This window comes from Triticum dicoccoides, chromosome 6A (genome assembly GCF_002162155.2).
Source record: "Triticum dicoccoides isolate Atlit2015 ecotype Zavitan chromosome 6A, WEW_v2.0, whole genome shotgun sequence".
NCBI lineage: Eukaryota > Viridiplantae > Streptophyta > Magnoliopsida > Poales > Poaceae > Triticum > Triticum dicoccoides.
In genome coordinates, this window is record NC_041390.1 from 8,292,899 (window position 1) to 8,299,183 (window position 6,285).

Here is a 6,285-nt window from a genome sequence, read left to right on the forward strand (position 1 = left end):
TAATATTTTATGGGGGCTCACAATCACAAAAGATTTCCAAGATAGTGTATTTGCATGTGAATCTTCTCTTCCCTTATTAATTCTTTCATGAATTGTATCACTGACCAATGCTATGTTTGTCAATCTCCAAAAAAAAATTCTACTTATACTTTTCCTTATGTGATGTCATTACTTACCATAAGATTAGCATATGATCTTTTTCATTTATTTCCTTCCTTTTTTGTTGAACATGAAAGTAAAGAAAACAAAACTCCATCTAAACTTTATTATATATCTCGCATACGATTACAAAGATAAACCACTAAGCAAACTCTCGAAAAAGGATCGAACTAAACTTTTATTCATCTAAAGCAAAATATAACTATGGATCGAACTAAAGTAAATAAAGGCAAAAGATAGTGGAGGTGATACGATACTGGGGCACTGATACGTCTCCAACGTATCTATAATTTTTGATTGCTCCATGCTATATTATCTACTATTTTGGACATTATTGGGCTTTATTATCCACTTTTATATTATTTTTGGGACTAACCTATTAACCGGAGGCCCAGTCCAGAATTGCTGTTTTTTGCCTGTTTTAGGGTTTCGAAGAAAAGGAATATCAAACGGAGTCCAAACGGAATGAAACCTTCGGGAACGTGATTTTCTCAACAGATAACACTCGGGAGACTTGGACCCTACCTCAAGGCACGTAACAGAAGGCCACGAGGTAGGGGGGCGCGCCCTACCCTACCAGGCGTGCCCCCACCCTCATGGGCCCCCTGTTGCTCCACCGACGTACTTCTTCCTCCTATATATATCCACGTACCCCCAAACGATCAGAACAGGAGCCAAAACCCTAATTCCACCGCCGTAACTTTCTGTATCCATGAGATCCCATCTTGGGGCATGTTCCGGAGCTCCGCCGGAGGGGGCATCGATCACGGAGGGCTTCTACATCAACACCATAGCCCCTCCGATGAAGTGTGAGTAGTTCACCTCAGACCTACGGGTCCATAGTTATTAGCTAGATGGCTTCTTCTCTCTTTTTGGATCTCAATACAATGTTCTCCCCCTCTCTTGTGGAGATCTATTCGATGTAATCTTCTTTTTGCGGTGTGTTTGTTGAGATCGATGAATTGTGGGTTTATGATCAAGTCTATCTATGAATAATATTTGAATCTTCTCTGAATTCTTTTATGTATGATTGGTTATCTTTGCAAGTCTCTTCGAATTATCAGTTTGGTTTGGCCTACTAGATTGATCTTTCTTGCAATGGGAGAATTGCTTAGCTTTGGGTTCAATCTTGCGGTGTCCTTTCCCGGTGATAGTAAGGGAAGCAAGGCACGTATTGTATTGTTGCCATCGAGGATAACAAGATGGGGTTTTCTTCATATTGCATGAGTCTATCCCTCTACATCATGTCATCTTGCTGAAGGCGTTACTCTGTTTTTAACTTAATACTCTAGATGCATGCTGGATAGCGGTCGATGAGTGGAGTAATAGTAGTAGATACAGGCAGGAGTCGGTCTACTTGTCTCGGACGTGATGCCTATATACATGATCATACCTAGATATTCTCATAACTATGCTCAATTCTGTCAATTGCTCAACAATAATTTGTTCACCCACCGTAGAATACTTATGCTCTGGAGAGAAGCAACTAGTGAAACCTATGGCCCCCGGGTTTATCTTTATCATAGTGATCTCCTACTACTTAGTTATTTCCTTTGCTATTTACTTTGCCTTTATTTTACTTTGCATCTTTATCATAAAATACTAAAAATATTATCTTATCATATCTATCAGATCTCACTCTCGTAAGTGGCCCTATAGGGATTGACAATCCCTATTTGCGTTGGTTGCGAGGATTTATTTGTTTTGTGCAGGTACGAGGGACTTGCACGTAGCCTGCTACTGGATTGATACCTTGGTTCTCAAAAACCGAGGGAAATACTTACGCTAATTTGCTGCATCATCCCTTCCTCTTCGGGGAAAACTAACACAGTGCTCAAGAGGTAGCAAGAAGGATTTCTGGCGCCGTTGCCGGAGAGGTCTACGCAAAAGTCAACATACCAAGTACCCATCACATACCCTTATCTCCCGCATTACATTATTTTCCATTTGCCTCTCGTTTTCCTCTCCCCCACTTCACCCTTGCCGTTTTATTCGCCATCTCTCTCTATCCTCCCTCTCTATTTGCCTCTTTTTGCCCGCTTGCTTTTTGTTTGCTTGTGTGTTAGTTTGCTTGCTTGTGACGATGGCTCAAGATAATACTAAATTGTGTGACTTCACCAATACCAACAATAATGATTTTATTAGCACTCCGATTGCTCCTCTCACCGATGCTGAATCTTGTGAAATTAATACTGCTTTGCTGAATCTTGTCATGAAAGATCCGTTTTCCGACCTGCCTAGTGAAGATGCCGCTACCCATCTTAATAGCTTCATTGATTTGTGTGACATGCAAAATAAGAAAGATGTGGATAATGATATTGTTAAATTGAAGCTATTTCCTTTTTCGCTTAGAGGTCGTGCTAAAGCTTGGTTTTCGTGTTTGCCTAAAAATAGTACTGATTCATGGAACAAGTGCAAAGATTCTTTTATCTCTAAGTATTTTCCTCCCGCTAAGATCATCTCTCTTAGAAACGATATTATGAATTTTAAGCAACTTGATCATGAACATGTTGCACAAGCTTGGGAGAGAATGAAATTAATGATACGTAATTGCCCTACTCATGGTTTAAATTTGTGAATGATTAGACAAACTTTTTATGCCGGATTGAATTTTGCTTCTAGAAATCTTTTAGATTCGGCCGCGGGAGGCACTTTTATGGAAATCACTTTAGGAGAAGCTACTAAAATCCTAGATAATATTATGGTTAATTATTCTCAATGGCATACTGAAAGATCTACTAATAAAAAGGTGCATGCGATAGAAGAAATTAATGTTTTGAGTGGAAAGATGGATGAATTTATGAAATTATTTGCTAATAAGAGTGTTTCTTCTGATCCTAATGATATGCCCTTGTCTACTTTGATTGAGAATAATAATGAATCTATGGATGTGAATTTTTTTGGTAGGAACAATTTTGGTAACAACGCGTATAGAGGAAATTTCAATCCTAGGCCTTACCCTAGTAATCCCTCTAATAATTATGGTAATTCCTACAACAATTCTTATGGAAATTATAATAAGATGCCCTCTGATTTTGAATCTAATATTAAAGAATTTATTACTTCGCAAAAGAATTTTAATGCTATGTTTGAAGAAAAATTGCTTAAGATTGATGATTTGGCTAGGAACGTTGATAGAATTGCTCTTGATGTTGATTGTTTGAAACTTAGATCTATTCCACCTAAGCATGATATCAATGTGTCTCTCAAAGCCATGATAATTTCCATTGATGAGTGCAAAGAAAGAACCGCTAGGATGCGTGCTAAGAAAGATGCCTTTATAAGAGTGTGTTCTTCTAGTTGCTATGAAAATAAAGATGAAGCTCTAAAAGTTATTGATGTGTCCCCTATTAAATATTTATTTTGCAATATGAATCTTGATAATTATGGAACTGAATATGATCCACCTTTACCTAGAAGGCGTTCCAAGAATTCGGAATTTGTTGATCTTGATGCTAAATTTGATAAAAGTGGGATTGAAGAAATTAAAACCCTAGATGTTGCTAAAACCACTATTATGGATTTCAAGGAATTTAACTATGAAAATTGCTCTTTGATTGATTGTATTTCCTTGTTGCAATCCGTGCTAAATTCCCCTCATGCTTATAGTCAAAATAAAGCGTTTACTAAACATATCATTGATGCCTTGATGCAATCTTATGAAGAAAAACTTGAATTGGAAGTTTCTATCCTTAGAAAACTTTATGATGATTGGGAACCAACTATTAAAATTAAAATTAAAGATCATGAATGTTATGCTTTATGTGATTTGGGTGCTAGTGTTTCCACGATTCCAAAGACTTTGTGTGATTTGTTAGGTTTCCGTGATCTTGATGATTGCTCTCTAAACTTGCACCTTGCTGATTCCACTATTAAGGAACCTATGGGAAGAATTAATGATGTTCTTATTGTTGCAAATAGGAATTATGTGCCCTTAGATTTTATTGTTCTTGACATAGATTGCAATCCTTCATGTCCTATTATTCTTGGTAGACCTTTCCTTAGAACGATTAGTGCAATTATTGATATGAAGGAAGGAAATATTAGATTCCAATTTCCATTAAGGAAAGGCATGGAGCACTTTCCTAGAAAGAAGATTAAATTACCTTATGAATCTATTATGAGATCCACTAATGGATTGCCTACCAAAGATGGCAATACCTAGATCTATTCTTGCTTGTTATGCCTAGCTAGGGGCGTTAAACGATAGCGCTTGTTGGGAGGCAACCCAATTTTATTTTTATTACTTGCTTTTTGGTCCTATTTAGTAATAAATAATTTATCTAGCCTCTGTTTTGGTTGTGTTTTTTGTATTTAATAGTGTTTGTGCCAAGTAGAACCGTTGGGAAGACTTGGGGAAAGTCTTGTTGAACTTGCTGTAAAAAACAGAAACTTTAGCGCTCACGAGAACTGCTGTAATTTTTATTTGGAGAGTGCTATTTAGTTAATTATTTTAGAAGATGATTAATAGATAAATTCCTCACGTCCAGTAATTTATTTTAGAATTTTTGGGGTTCCAGATCTTGCGCTAGCTACAGATTACTACAGACTGTTCTGTTTTTGACAGATTCTGTTTTTCATGTGTTGTTTGCTTATTTTGACGAATATGTGGCTAGTAAAATAGGTTATAAACCATACAGAAGTTGTAATACACTAGGTATAACACCAATATAAATAAATAATGAGTTCATTACAGTACCTTGAAGTGATCTTTTATTTTCTTTCGCTAATGGAGCTCACGAGATTTTCTACTTTAAGTTTTGTGTTGTGAAGTTTTCAAGTTTTGGGTAAAGATTTGATGGATTATGGAACAAGGAATGGCAAGAGCCTAAGATTGGGGATGACCATGGCACCCCCAAGATAATCTAAGGACACCTAAAAGCCAAAGCTTGGGGATGCCCAGGAAGGCATCCCCTCTTTCGTCTACTTCTATCGGTAACTTTACTTGGAGCTATATTTTTATTCGCCACATGATATGTGTTTTGCTTGGAGCGTCTTGTATTATTTGAGTCTTTGCTTTTTAGTCTACCACAATCATCCTTGCTGTACACACCTTTTGAGAGAGCCATACATGATTTGGAATTTGTTAGAATACTCTATGTGCTTCGCTTATATCTTTTGAGTTATATAATTTTGCTCTAGTACTTCACTTATATCTTTTAGAGCACGGTGGTGGATTTGTTTTATAGAAACTATTGATCTCTCATGCTTCACTTAGATTATTTTGAGAGTCTTAACAGCATGGTAATTTTCTTAAAATCCTAATATGCTAGGTATTCAAGATCAGTAAAATTTTCTTAGGAGTGTTTTGAATACTAAGAGAAGTTGGATGCTTGATGATTGTTTTGAGATATGGAGGTAATAATATCAAAGTCGTGCTAGTTGAGTAGTTGTGAAATTGAGAAATGCTTGTGTTGAAGTTTGCAAGTCCCGTAGCATGCACGTATGGTAAACGTTATGCAACAAATTTGAAACATGAGGTGTTATTTGATTGTCTTCCTTATGAGTGGCGGTCGGGGACGAGCGATGGTCTTTTCCTACCAATCTATCCCCCTAGGAGCATGCACGTAGTACCGAGGTTTTTGATGACTTGTAGATTTTTGCAATAAGTATGTGAGTTATTTATGACTAATGTTGAGTCCATGGATTATACGCACTCTCACCCTTCCATCCTTGCTAGCCTCTTCGGTACCGTGCATTGCCCTTTCTCACATTGAGAGTTGACACAAACTTCGCCGGTGCATCCAAACCCCGTGATATGATACGCTCTTTCACACATAAACCTCCTTATATCTTCCTCAAAACAGCCACCATACCTACCTATTATGGCATTTCCATAGCCATTCCGAGATATATTGCCATGCAACTTTCCACCATTCCGTTCATCATGAGACATTCATCATTGTCATATTGCTTAGCATGATCATGTAGTTGACATAGTATTTGTGGCAAAGCCACCGTTCATAATTCTTTCATACATGTCACTCTTGATCCATTGCATATCCCTATACACTGTCGGAGGCATTCATATAGAGTCATACTTTGTTCTAGTATCGAGTTGTAATCATTGAGTTGTAAATAAATAGAAGTGTGACGATCCTCATTTTCTAGAGCATTGTCCCAAGT